Source organism: Canis lupus, chromosome 20 (genome assembly GCF_048164855.1).
Source record: "Canis lupus baileyi chromosome 20, mCanLup2.hap1, whole genome shotgun sequence".
NCBI classification, from domain to species: Eukaryota; Metazoa; Chordata; class Mammalia; order Carnivora; family Canidae; genus Canis; species Canis lupus.
In genome coordinates, this window is record NC_132857.1 from 4,347,272 (window position 1) to 4,362,569 (window position 15,298).

Sequence of the window (15,298 nt, forward strand, 5' to 3'; positions counted from 1 at the left end):
CAAAAGCGTCCACCTGTCACCACTCCGATGTCTGCAAGAATTAGTGTGGAAGAGAATGCTACTGTTACTGAATCTTCCATTCAGTATTTGAGAACTAGACTTTTGGCGGGAACTCTGACACGTAACTTGAGAAACTATACTAGAATGCAATACAGGACCTAAATAAACGGAAAATTAAAAAGAAAGGTCCGGTGTCTATCCAGTAGTGTCAGAAAGGGAAACTAGAGAGAATGGCTGTGAGCTGTTCTCGAAGAATAATAACTGATAGTTTTTCAGGATTGTGGAATATTTGAACGCTCAGATTCAAGATGCACTTATTCTTGAGCAGGTTTAAAGAGTTCCTGATCAAACTGTAGAGTACCAAAGACTAAGAACTATTAAAAGGGACTTCTTTTGTCGTTGTTGCTAGAGAAGGCTTTTTAAAAAGTAGAATAAAATATATATAACGTAAAACATTTACCATCTTAACTATTTTAAAGTGTACGGTTCAATATATTTGCGTTGCCATGCAACCAATCTCCATGACACTTTTCATCTTGCAAAACTGAGACTCTATACCCATTAAAAAACAGCTCCTCATTTATCTCTCTCCCCAGGACCTGGCAACTGCCATTCTTTCTGTTTCTACAGATATGATTACATTAGGTACCATATGTATGTGGAATTTCCTACAGTATTTATCTTTTGGTGACTGACTTCACTTAGTGTGACATCCTGAAGGTAATTCACACTGCAGCATGTGTCTGAATTTCCTTCCTCCCTTTTTTTTAAAAAAAGATTTTATTTATTTATTGATGAGAGAGACAGAGAGAGAGAGAGAGAGAGAGAGGCAGAGACCCAGGCAGAGGGAGAAGCAGGCTCCATGCAGGGAACCCGATGCGAGACCCGATCCCACGACCCCAGGGTCACACCCTGGGCTGAAGGCGGTGCTAAACCGCTGAGCCACCCAGGCTGCCCATTTCCTTCTTTTTTAAGGCTGAATAACATTCCATTGTATGTATATATCACATTCATCTGTCGGTGGACACTTGGGTTGCTTCCGACTTTTAGCTATTGTGAATGCTACTGTGAACATGAGCTGTGCAAATAGCTCTTTGAGACCCTGTCTTCAATTCTTTTGGGTATATATCCAGAAGCAGAATTACTGGATCTTATGGTGACTTCTATTTTAAAAGCAACTTTTTAAAATGTGGTAATGACACAAGAAGAAACAAAAATAATTCAGAGAATACCTGTACCTAGAAGTTGGTATGCAATAAGGGTGTCTGATAAGAAATAAGTGTTGGTCAGCCATCAGAAATGACAAATACCCACCATTTGCTTCAACATGGATGGAACTGCAGGGTATTATGCTGAGTGAAATGAGTCAATCGGAGAAGGACAAACATTATATGTTCTCATTCATTTGGGGAATATAAATAATAGTGAAAGGGAATATAAGGGAAGGGAGAAGAAATGGGTAGGAAATATCAGAAAGGGAGACAGAACATAAAGACTTCTAACTCTGGGAAATGAACTAGGGGTGGTGGAAGGGGAGGAGGGTCGGGGGTGGGGGTGGATGGGTGACGGGCACTGAGGGGGCCACTTGACGGGATGAGCACTGAGTGTTATTCTGTATGTTGGCAAGTTGAACACCAATAAAAATTAATTATTTAAAAAAAAGAAATAAGTGTTGGCGAGATTGTGGGGAAGAACTATTCATGACCATTGAAACTATAAATGGTACAATAACTTTGTTGTTGCTGTGGGAAAGAAACAGAGAGGGAGAGAGAGAATCCCAAGCAGACTCCATGCCTAGTGCTGAGCCCAGCATGGGGCTTGATCCCACAACCTTCAGTACATGACCTGAGTTGAAATCAAGAGTCAGGCCTTAACCAACTGAGCCACCCAGGTGCCCTGGTACAATAACTTTGTTAATTGGCTATAGACAAGACAAATTAGGGGCATCTGGGTGGCTTAGTGGTTGAGCATTCGCCTTTGGCTCAGGTCGTGACCCCGGAGTCCTGGGATCGAGTCCCACATTGGGGTCCCTACAGGGAACCTGCATCTCCCTCTCCCTGTGTGTCTGCCTTTCTTTCTGTGTCTCTCATGAATAAATAAATAAAATCTTAAAAAAAAGAAAAAGACAAATTATGGTGGTTCTAGTTAGACTATCCATATAAAAAATGAAATTGGATTCTGACCCCCACCACAAATAAAACTCAATTCCAAATGAAGTAAATGTGGAACAAAAACCCTCTAAACTTTTAGAAAACAGATGTATTTATGACATAATCATAAGGGAGAAGTTGTTAAACCAGACAAAAGAGTATCATTTGTTATCCAAAAAGATTAAATTGATTGTTTTATAAACAGAAGAGATATAAGTTTTCTTTCTTTTAAATTTTTTTATTTATTTATGATAGTCACAGAGAGAGAGAGAGAGAGAGAGAGAGAGAGAGAGAGAGGCAGAGACATAGGCAGAGGGAGAAGCAGACTCCATGCACCGGGAGCCCGATGTGGGATTCGATCCTGGGTCTCCAGGATCGTGCCCTGGGCCAAAGGCAGGCGCCAAACTGCTGCGCCACCCAGGGATCCCAGATATAAGTTTTCTAAACAGAAGGGAAGACAATTTTAATCAAGTGAAAAACCACAGACTGGGAGAATATAGTTAAGCTCTGAAAATATAAAGAATTCTGACAGTTTAAATAAAACCTTATTCATATAACACAAATAAGCAACTCACAGAAGACGAGTATTGAATAACCAGAAAGGTTTTTTTAAATGTGTACTTCACTAGTAATCAGGGAAATTCATATTAAAACCAGATAATGGCATCAGTTTATTTAAAAAGATTCAAAATCCAAATAGTGCTATAAAGTAGTACTGAAGCAAAAACTGATAACTGAAATAAGAAACCTCAGGGAGCCTGCTTCTCCCTCTGCCTATGTCTCTGCCTCTCTCTGTGTGTCTCTCATGAATAAATAAATAAAATCTTTAAAAAAAAATAAAAGAGACTAGCCCACAGTGCATTTGGAAAGTTCATCACTCCTTTCTCTGTATATTTGTAAAATAAATATACAGAAAATTATTAAGGATACAGACCTCAGGTCCCAAGCTTGGCTTGCACATTAGAATCACCTGGGAATCCTTAAGACTTCTAAATAACAGGCCAAACCCCAAACTCATTAAATCACAATCTCTAGGGGTGGAATACAGGCATTAATATTTTTGGAAGATACAAAGATGATTTCAACAGAGTGCAGGCAAATTTGGGAACTGTTGATATAGAAGATTCTATCAACCAATATGACCTAATTGACATTTATAGAAAATTCCACCCAATACTTAGAACATACCTTTTTTCAAATGTACATGGAATATTCAAGAAAATGGATCATATTCTCTGTCATGAAACAAACCTCAACAAATTTAAAATGGTGAAATCATAGAAAATATTTTCTCTGCCCACAAGGGAATTAAATTAGAAATTAATAACAAAGATATTTGTAAAATATTGGGAAATTAAGTAATTATTTAAATTCTATACAAACTCAAGAAAATAAAATAGGAAAGAACACATTCCAACTCATTTTATAAGAATACTGTTACTTTGATTCCAAAACCAGACAAAGACATTAAAAGATATGAAACTGAACATAGACACAAAAGTCCTTTAGGAAGTCAAATCCAACAATTGCTCCGAGACAAGAGCCTGGCTTCATGAGTTTCATTTTTCTCACAGATTATGGCCTAAAGCTGATTCTAAAATTCATATGGAAAAACAAATGATCCAGAATAACACTTTTGAACAGAACCACAAAGTTAGAGGACTTATACTCCCTTATTTCAAGTCTTATTATAAAGCTAAGGCAATAAAATAAATGGAATATTGTTATAGACACAAAGATAAATGAAACAATAGAATCTGGGAATAAACCCACACCTAATATGGTCAATTGATTTTCACAATGGTACCAAGGTATTTTCATGAGAAAGGATATATTTTTTTTTCAATAAATGGTCCTGGAACAATTGCCTATCAGTATGGAGAAAGACTGAACCTCAACCCCTACCTTATGGCATACCCAAAAATGTTCATTCAAATTGGATCATAAACTGAAACATAAAAGCTAGAATTCTAGAAAATAGCCAAAGGAAAAAAATCTTCATCCCTTTGGTGTTGGCAACATTTTTTGAGAAAGGTCACAAAAAAAAAAAGCCTATAAAAAATAATTAATTGAACTTTATAAAAATTAAAAATTAAAAAACAACAAACACATAGGATCTTTGAAAGGCACCATTGAGAAAATGAAAAGACAATTTATACACTGGGAAAAATAGTCATAATATGTTATCTAAAAAAGGACTTGGATTTAGAATATTTAAGAACTCTTTCAGTAATAAAAAAAGTATTCAAATAAAATAATGGAATGCTAGTTGGCAGTAAAAAGTAACAAACTACCAATATGAATGAATCTAAAGTATATTCTGACTGAAGATAGACAGAAAATGTACAGACTTTATGATTTTATTTATATAAAATTCTAGAGCAGACAAAACTTATCTATTGTGATAGTCGGATCATTGGTTGCTTGGGGTTGAGGACAGAGAGTTGACTACAGAGGGGCGTGAGGGTACTACCTTCTGTTGTAGTGGAAATGTTCTATAATATTTTTATTGGTAAGGTGGTTACACAGTATATACAACTGTCAAAAGTAATTTTCTGTAACTTAAATTGTTTGTATTTGATTCTATATTATTTTTCCTCAGTGAAACTTAATTTTTTTTAATGAGAAGACTACCATGATTTCTTTAGAGTTTGAAGTATGCTAAATATGATACATGAGTTATTTTACTCAGTCCTCAAACAATCCAGTGATGCAGGTATTGTCAATCCCATTTTGCAGATAGGGAAATTACGGCTCAGAGTGTCTTGTCCAATGTCATACAGCTGATGATAGGTTGAATCCAAACCTACGTTTTTTATCTGTAAACTATGTATCATAAAACCTACTTTATTGAATTGTTATTAGGATCACTAGAATTAAGTAAAAATAAAGCACTGCAAAGACTTTCCAAATTGAAGTGATTTTGAAACCATGTTCCAAAGACGGTGTAGGTTAGAACTTGCAGCCTCTACTTAACCAACTCAAATTCCCACAAAACAAAAATATTAACATTCTCCATAGGACTTAAACCAGACCCAGGGTCTCATAATGTAATGATTATGATTGGATCCACAATTATTCAGCTCATGAAGAACCATGAAAATCTCAATTCACATGAGTTTCACAATCAACAGATGCCAATACTAAGATGGCACAAATGTTGGAACTATCCAGAAAAGATTTTAAGCAGCTTTTAAAAGATACTTGAATGAGCAATCATTAAAAATCCTGAAACAGGGATCCCTGGGTGGCGCAGCGGTTTGGTGCCTGCCTTTGGCCCGGGGCGCTATCCTGGAGACCTGGGATCGAATCCCACGTCGGGCTCCCGGTGCATGGAGCCTGCTTCTCCCTCTGCCTATGTCTCTGCCTCTCTCTCTCTCTCTCTGTGACTATCATAAATAAATAAAAAAAAATTTTTAAAAATCCTGAAACAGAAGTTATAATTAAGAGTATAAGCAACATAATAGAAGGTACAAATAAGAACCAGATGGAAACTTTATAACTGAAAAATAAGGTAACTGAACTGTAAAACTGCAAGGATCAGTGGTAGGGTGAAGATGAAAGAGGAGAGAGTTGGTGAACTTGAGGAAACCTCAGTAGAAATTAACAGGGAGAAATGATGGGAACAACCAACCAACCAACCAACGAACCTCAGGAATGAGAGACAACAAAAGAGATGCCTTTTTGTGTCACCGGAGGCCCAAAAGGAAAGGAGAGTATGGCTCTGAAAAATACTTGAAAAAAAATGATTTTCCAAATTTCACAAAAGACAATTTTACAAGGGGAGGGCGTGGTGAGGAAAATGTCTCAAAGACTCTGGGGGGTGGGGTATAATGAAAAAGACTGTTGAGCAACACTGATCTAGAGCACCAACATCACTAACATCACAGAGAGAACCTACTAAACAGCATTTATTTCCTAATGGAAGAAGAATGTACCACCGCCTATGAAATAGTCTTGCCAACTACAAGACAAAACAAAACAAAACAAAAATTGCAACCTGACCTGATCAAGCCCATAAAGTAGCAATTTAACCAGAAATAGAGAGGGCAGAGAGATGTTAAATCTACCACCTGGACAAAGTTAGCAAAATGTGGCTATGGAAAACAAAAACAATAAAAAACAACAACAACAAATTACACTGGAGGAAAAAGAATGGAAAGAAATCTGTAGATAAGACACTTAAAATACATATTTTTAAAAACAGACAAAAAAAACCTGTCGTTTATTTTGGATGCTAAAGCCATTTAAAAGATGCATGAAAAGTACTGCCATTAACTAGAATGTAATTATTTTAGAGTATTCATAACCTTTTTTAAAGATTCTGCAGCCAAACTTATATCTTGTAGGATAATTTAGGCTTTAAAGGAAGGCTTTACACAAACTATTTCAAGAAATGTAACATACCAAAGATAACCATAAAGTTAGAGAGCAACATATCAGAGAATGTTCCAAGTTTGATCGGACAGTGTTGCTGATAATGAAGATCTGCCCTTAAATATAGAAAAAGAAAATCCTTGAAATAACAAAAATGTGACCAAAAAGAACAGTACACCCAAGTGGGTATAAAAAGGGAGTTGAAATTTTAGCAAAATAGGATGTGAACATTCATGAAGTTATACATTTATTTTTATACGGTGTTCCATATTTGCATTATATTCTTCAATTAAAAAACTGTTTAAAAATAGCAATAAAAATTCCCTTCTTCTGAATGAGGCAAACATACACATACAAACAGAAACTACTTAAGTTGCACAGAAATATTTGATTATAAATGAATGTTATCTGGGATATGCATATATTAATATTATAAACCATCTAAATGAAATTAAAATACTCCTCATAGAGAATGGAGAACTCCAAAGTGAACACTATTGTTGCAAGGCAATGTATTATGTGAGGAAGAAATGATAAATAGTAGAGAACTTCAAGATCATTTTGATGTTCCAGACTGACATAGTCTCATCATGAACATGAAACTTCTAACTTGTCTTAAGTAATTAGAGAGTTCTAAACATGCTGTGGGTATTTTAAAGTGAAATATGCTAAATGGAGGCATTTTGATAACTTTCAAGTGTAACCAGGTGTGTTCCCTGATACTTTAAGCTCATTAATTTGCAAAATGTGTTTCATCTCATTCCTAAATAAGAACTCACATTTTCCTTTTTACTTATTTTTTTTCCCTTGAAAGGTTATTGAATTCATTGGAGAATGAATGCTGTCCTAAATTTGGTGAGTAGAGAATACACTGTACTTATTGAAAATTGTTTGCAAAACTAGACTTAATAGTATACCATACTGGGGCACCTAGGTGGCTCATGGATCAGGTCATGATCTCAGGGTCATGGGATCCAGCGCCACATCAGGCTCTGTGTTCAGTGCAGAGTCTGCTTGTCCCTTTGCCTCTGCTCCTCTTCTCTCCCTCTGTCTCTCTCAAATAAATAAAATCTTTTTTTTTTTTTTTTTTTTTTTTTTTTTTTCAAATAAATAAAATCTTTTTTAGGAGAACCTGGGTGACTCAGTGGCCGAGCGTCTGCCTTTGGCTTAGGTGGTGATCCCGGGGTCCTGGTATCAAATTCCACATTAGGCTCCCATAGGGGAGCCTTCTCCCTGCCTCTCCTTCTACCTATGTCTCTGCCTCTCTCTCTCTCTCTCTCTCTCTCTCTGTGTCTCTCATGAATAAATAAAATCTTTAAAAAAAATAGTATACCATACTGCTATTTGGTCAATTACCTTGTTCATGTAATTTTCTCAAGCTTGTAACTTCTTGATAATAACCAATAGTTGGCCTTTTTGATCAGTTATTTTCATTCATTGGTTTAATAGAGAAAAAGTAAGAAATTACCAGTGTTATTTTTATAGAGTTTTTCAAATGAGAATTCAGAAGGACTTCAAGGTCTTCATGGAATCAAGCTTTCAACTTTATGGCAAAAGTGAAAGTAATTGGGAATGATTATACAGTCTTGATGCTTATTTTTCTCTTCACAAAGTAATGTTTAATTATTTTCCTAAAGATGGGTGCTTATATCTCTGGCTGTACAAGATTAGCTTTTAAAAATTGTTACATACTTTATTGTAATTGAAAAATATGAATAATACAACCAACCCTCAACTTGCAGATGTCATTGCCTAGAACGAAGCCAAGTTAAAAAATGATGTTAATTATGGGGTGTCTGGGGTGGCTCAATCAGCTAAGGCCGTGATCTCAGCTAAGGCCGTGATCTCAGCTCAGGCCTTGATCTCATCGTTGTGAATACAAGTCCTTTATTGGGCTCCACGCTGGGTGTGGAGCCTACTTAAAAATAAATTAAGAAAAAAAGATGTCATTTGAGTGGTTAATTTAATGTGGCAAAAAAGTGTGATGCAAATGACTGGCTTGGAAAACCTGATCTACCAGCATTACAACAAGCATTGGCTTGAAGAAGAAGAAGCCTGGGTTCCAGCTCTGGCTCAACCTATATTCATCTGTTCAGTTCTTCATATATTAACCAGTTGAAAAGTTTATTTCAGTGTTCATTATGAGCTAGATACTATAGAATATCCAAATATTTGAAATTGACTGTGGGTGATGAGTCACTTTACTATAGACTCAAATGAGGGATTGTAAGAAAGTTCCTTCTGCTTCTCTAATACCACATAAAATACCACTGAATTTATCAAGTAACGATAAAGTGAGCGATAACAGACAGTGCCCATATTTAAGAGTCAATCTGTGATGGTTTGATTGTGTCTGACCATTGAGCCCTTAGTAACAAGCCTGCCATAAGTTCTGAAAGCTTTCTCCAGTGATTTATTTTGGGGTCACTCCATTCCAGCTTCTATGATTTTCGGTTTCTGTGGTTCTCTGTACAGAAATCTACCATTATCAATCATTTCGGCTGGTCGCATGTTCCACTAAATCTTTATGAAACAATCTGCTTTAAAATCAACACTAACCATTGGGCTCTGGGAACACAAAGGGGATTCTGTTTAATAGGACACAGTGCTTCTTTGAAGGGCACAGGAGTCAGGATAATAGTGAAAGTGATGTTTTGTATAAGAATGCAAGTGAGTTGCTAGCAATGCTCTAAAATGCCAGAGTGCTGATGGATTTTCTCCCAATATACAAGCATAATCCTCCTCGTTTTTTTGTTCTTCTAGTAACTGCTTACACTAAAAATAACCAACTTGGGAGAGCTCCTCTGTCAGGCTTTAGGATTTTACATTACTTATCAGGTAACAAGTTAGCTTGTTATGTACTGGTGAATGCTGGAAGGAGGAAGGAGATGCCTGGTCAGAGTCCAAGGACTCTATTATGCATAGCTCCCCAGCAGCATGAGCTTCATGCCAATGTGCTTCTGTTCTCTATGTCCCCAAGTCCTGCAGTAGAGAGGCTGAGGGCCCAGATAGGTGCTTGCACGCGCAGTGGGTTACGGCAGGGGGAGGAATGCTGAGCTCAGGAATCTATCACTTTGCAGCTAGTGGAAGCAAGCTTGCTCTTTAACCAGGGAGAGGCATGACCTCAACCCTTAACGTTGCTTCTGCAGGGGCACCCGGGTGGCTCAGTGGTGGAGCATCTGCCTTCAGCTCAGGGCGTGATCCCGGGGTTCTGGGATCGGGTCCACATCCACTCCCCGTAGGGAGCTGCTTCTCCCTCTGCCTGTGTCTCTGCCTCTCTCTGTGTGTCTCTCATGAATAAATAAATAAAATCTCTAAAAGAAAAAAAACAGTTGCTCTCTACAAACACACTCCAAGAAATGGTCTAGGTAAAGACCTTGTGCTCTTGACATACCAGCATGTATTGTCACTCAGGGCTCATTATGGACTGCTTCTCCCCCCAAGACTTCTAACTTGAATAATCTTTAGTTCTGTGACAAACTCCCCATTTTTCTTTCTCCTTCCTTATACAATTACTTCAGGGAAATACTACAAAATGTCTCATAAAGTGATAGTGGGATGTCCATAAGTCAAAATAGAAGAGAACTACAGTAGCCGGGATGGAAGAAGCACCAGTAGGAAAGTCAGTGGCACAATTACAGGAGTGTTTTTAAGATAAATCAAGTCGTGTTTTATAGTTATTTTAGAGTCCTACCCTTCTTTTTCACTGTTTCACCACACTTTGCAACAGTCAGAAGGAAGGATTTGAAAATAATGCTTAAAATGAATAATTTTCAGAATAGTAATATTAATCACAGCAAAAGCAGATAAAAGTGTCCTTGGTTTGAAGCAGAGACATGTCCAGGCTCCTCTTTTCTTCTTTTCTAGTGAAGGCAGAAAACAGGAGCAAGCCTTGCTGCTAAGGGTTGACGGTTTTGCTTGTGTCCCTGCTCAGAAGCAGCTTCTGTGTCTGGTCTAAAGTCTGGTGACAACTAATTTAAATCAGTTCAGAACCCCCTAAAACTGTGTAAGAAACAGGTCCTCCAATTATGGAAAGAGCCCAGAATGCCCTGTGACTCATCCTTGATGATAGAATTGTGGGTTTTAGTTTCTCTATATACGACAGGAAGTGAATTATAAGAAAATATGTAGATTTCCTTTTGGGAGAAAACTGATATGGCCATCAGAGGTGTTCTGGAGTTCATCCCTCTAACAGAAGTGCCCTTCAGAGGTGCTCTCTCTGGATCTTTATGTTTCAAAGCATTAATTTCACTTAGAGCATTGTTTCTCCCATCCAAAGAGTTTTCTGTTGAAATGAATTTTAGTATTTTTGTCTAACAAGCATCACCAGCCACAACCCAACTCAGCATTTTAGCATTTCTTGCAAGTATCTCTGTGGTTCAGTTTTGGATTTGATGTAAAAGGTGTATAATCTACTCCAAGCATCACCTCATAAAAGCCACTGACTCTTCTTGTGCCACAAGTGGCCATCCACAGGAATGGGAATTATAGTGCTTCTCCTAAAGGTCTGTTGGAAAGATGAAGTTAAAATAGCTGAGGGAAATTTGCCCGGCATCGTGGTCTATAAGAACTAATTGTATCCAAAACCTCCGATATCCAATTCCTTAAATTCCTTGAGGGCACCAGTTGATCCAACCGATTGTGACCTCATCACAACATATGCCTCTGACAACTGTCAGGAGATATTCAGAATAAACCTAAAGACACCAGGAATGTCATTTGGTCGCCATCCATAGGGAACCGCTAGTGTCCTGATTGCCTGTATTTGCTTGGAGATGGTACATTAGTGACCTCTAGTGGCAAAATTGATTCAAGATAAGTTTCTACTTCAACAGAAAATTTTACTTCGTTATCTAGAAAACCCAAAAGCCTCCACCCCAAGATTGCTAGAACTCATACAGCAATTTGGCAGCATGGCAGGATACAAAATCAATGCCCAGAAATCAGTGGCATTTCTATACACTAACAATGAGACTGAAGAAAGAGAAATTAAGGAGTCAATCCCATTTACAATTGCACCCAAAAGCATAAGATACCTAGGAATAAACCTAACCAAAGAGGTAAAGGATCTATACCCTCAAAACTATAGAACACTTCTGAAAGAAATTGAGGAAGACACAAAGAGATGGAAAAATATTCCATGCTCATGGATTGGCAGAATTAATATTGTGAAAATGTCAATGTTACCCAGGGCAATGTACATGTTAAATGCAATCCCTATCAAAATACCATGGACTTTCTTCGGAGAGTTAGAACAAATTATTTTAAGGTTTGTGTGGAATCAGGAAAGACCCCGAATAGCCAGGAGAATTTTAAAAAAGAAAACCATATCTGGGGGCATCACAATGCAAGATTTCAGGTTGTACTACAAAGCTGTGGTCATCAAGACAGTGTGGTCCTGGCACAAAAACAGACACATAGATCAATGGAACAGAATAGAGAACCCAGAAGTGGACCCTCAACTCTATGGTCAACTAATATTCGATAAAGGAGGAAAGACTATCCACTGGAAGAAAGACAGTCTCTTCAATAAATGGTGCTGGGAAAATTGGACATCCACAGGCAGAAGAATGAAACTAGATTACTTATCAATCCTGTTTTCCCTTCATTTAGTAACATTTTCTACTTGTAAAATAACCTTAATTCTGCACAGTGATTTGTATCTATTCATACCCAAATATTACTTTTGCATTTCATAGAATCACAGAACTTTTGAGCTGTAAGAATTCTCAAAGGGATGTATTGGTTTTATTTCACCATGTGCCAAAAATGAATCCCAGGGAAATGAAGTGACTTGCCTGAAGTCTTACCGCAGAGGTGGGACTAAAAGTCTGATCAGTCTAAGGATCTTTTCAAACTTTAGAAAACGCAACCCCCCCCCCCCCATTCTGACATCTGACCTCAGGAACATGAGAGACTCCCATGGGAGAACTACCCAGCTAGGCCCTTCTGAATCTCTGAAACATAAAAATGGTGAGCAAAATAAAGTGAATGTTGCTTTACAACACTAAGTTTTTGGGTATGTTACACAGCAGTGATAATCAGAACACAGAGTTTATTTAGGAATTTTTTCGGGTCCTATAAAAAATACCAGTTGAACAAGGCAAAGTGACATGTGCTTCTCAAATACTCATGGAATCACAGTTGATCTATTAGCAGGCAGTAATAACAGCCATAAGAAATCAAAGAACTCTTGGTCTAAATGAATATTCTAATTGATGGAAATTTAAGTTCTCCTCCCTTCATTAGACTTCAGATTTTAAATATGTAAATTTTGAAAATATGGACCAAAAGGAGGACATGTGTTCCGTATCCTATAAAAATCTATGAAGTCCTATGAAAATAAGTCATTGTCAATTGAAAAGTATATTTTGAGCTCCTAATGTTAATCACTTAAGAGAATATAGAAGTCTCTCAAAGAGTTTATTATCTATTTGTTAAGATACATAGAACCCACGTTAGATAGAAGCAGTGTAAAATAGGATGGTACTAAGCATGATAGAATTTTTTTTAAAGATTTATTTATTTATTCATGATAGACACATTGAGAGAGAGGTGGAGACACAGGCAGAGGGAGAAGCAGGCTTCATGCAGGGAGCCCGACGTGGGACTCGATCCCGGGACTCCAGGATCGCACCCTGGGCCAAAGGCAGGCGCTAAACTGTTGAGCCACCCAGGGATCCCCAGCATGATAGAATTTTGAAGAGAAGAGAGAGCTGTTGGGCTGGGTTAGGAACACATAGGACAGGGATCCCTGGGTGGCGCAGCGGTTTGGCGCCTGCCTTTGGCCCAGGGCGCGATCCTGGAGACCCCGGATCGAATCCCACATCAGGCTCCCGGTGCATGGAGCCTGCTTCTCCCTCTGCCTATGTCTCTGCCTCTCTCTCTCTCTCTCTATGTGACTATCATAAATAAATAAAATAAAAAAAAAATAAAGATTTAAAAAAAAAAAAAGGAACACATAGGATATGTTGGGGGCATATGAAGACATTTTTTGGCTGGTATATCTTTTATTCTTCCAACTGTAAATTTCCTGAAAGTTAGTGCTTTTGCCTTAATTTCTACCTGCCCCATAATGGGGATCCAGTATAACATATCAAATTAATGGTTGAATGATATGTGCTTAGAAATAGTGGGAAATAAGGTGGATATCAAGAGTTTGAACCAACGAGAAGTAATAGATGAAAGAGTAAATGAGGAATGAGGGGCACCTGGGTGGTTCAGTAGGTTAAGTAGCTGCCTTTGGCTCAGATCAGAGTCCTGATCGGGCTCCCTGCTCAGCGGGGAGCCTGCTTCTCCCTCTCTTCCCTGTTCTGCTCCTGCTCTCTTACAGTCTCTGTCGCTCTTTCTCTTTCTCAAATAAATAAAAATATTTCAAAAAAAGAAATAGTGAATGAATGATTCAGCTGAAGAGGGTATGGAAAGCCAAGCAGGAATTTGATAAAATAGATTCCTAAGGTGGTAAGTGACATGCTTTCTAGAAAGATTTGTATAGATGTAGTAGGCAGGAGGGATTTGGTAGGGAGAGACCTTAGCAGGAAGAGTACATAATAACCATAATAGCAAACATTTATTGACGTCTACCTATTTGTAAGGTGCTGAATTGAGCACTGAAAAGAACTCATTCAATCCTCACCATAATCCTGTGAGATGGATACTACGATTCTGTTTATTTTGCACATGAGCAAACTAAGATGCTGACATCCTAGATGCTAAGTCATCTGACTGTATTAGACTGTTGTAGTAATTCAGGGTGAGAGGTAGAGGCAGTAGAAATGGAGAAGAGGAAACATTACCAAAAACCATTTTAAAAAAAGTAAAAGCAGGGGGGACCCCTGGGTGGCTCAGCGGTTTGGCGCCTGCCTTTGGCCCAGGGCGCGATCCTTGATCCCGGGATCAAGTCCCACGTCGGGCTTCCTGCATGGAGCCTGCTTCTCCCTCTGCCTGTGTCTCTGCCTCTCTCTCTCTATGTCTATCATGAATAAATAGATAAAATCTTAAAAAAAATAAAATAAAAGCAGGATGTGTTAACGATTAAATCAACAAATAATGGTGAGGGAAGGGTCAAAGAGGACTATGGTTTTTAGCCTCGGGTTCTAGAAAAATGATAGTACTTTATTGCAACTCTACCCTGTGGATGGGTTAGCCTCCAGTGCCTCCAGTGCGTTTTAACCTAAGGTTCTGAGAGAGAATTAAGCCCTCCTAAGTTACCCACTGTAGGAAATAAATGGTCTCCTTGCATCTAGAGAGGTACTAGTTATATGCCATCCTTGGGAGTGTTGAAAAAGTAGTCACAAATCCTTTTCTGTGTTCCATGGTTCATTTCCCGGTTAAGAAAGGCTGTAATTATTTAGCAGAATATTTTTTGGAAAACTGTGAAACATTCACTTAGCCTATTCACTCTTGTCCTTCGCTGGTCTAGTAGATAACCTCAAAACTGTGTAACTTTGACCAGGAAAGTACTCTTCCAAAGTTCTACCTTTATTAAGTAATTTCCTAGCTCTGAGCTCTCAGACCATTTATGCCCCCAGCTGATTGAATTTAATTGTTTTGCTTTTCTGTTTGTTTTCTCTGTAAAGAACTTTCTTGGAAAGATTTTTCTCTTCCATCAGTAACTTTATCTTCATAAAATGATGACTCCAGAATCTCGACCTTGTTGGTTGGTCACACTGTACCACTATGTAGACAGCCCAGAGCTTACAGGGCTCTGCAGGTCTTGCCTGAAGTGCTGAGTGCTTTCCCTCTCTGCACCCCCACCACGTCTTGGGGTT

At 38.1% G+C, this 15,298-nt stretch overlaps 2 protein-coding genes across 8 annotated transcripts in view; one reads left to right on the forward strand and one right to left on the reverse strand.

Annotated features, from left to right (window-relative positions):
• SCOC (short coiled-coil protein) overlaps positions 1-15,298 on the reverse strand; it is a 42,426-nt gene that overhangs the window by 11,573 nt on the left and 15,555 nt on the right. The window lies entirely within an intron of this gene.
• Positions 1-15,298, forward strand: part of LOC140611630 (uncharacterized) — a 131,635-nt gene that overhangs the window by 1,604 nt on the left and 114,733 nt on the right. For all 6 annotated transcript variants that reach the window (XR_012012726.1, XM_072788309.1, XM_072788308.1 and 3 more), the window contains exon 3: positions 7,342-7,382. The gene's annotated coding sequence lies outside the window, so the exon portion shown is untranslated. The remainder of the gene's footprint in view (positions 1-7,341; positions 7,383-15,298) is intronic.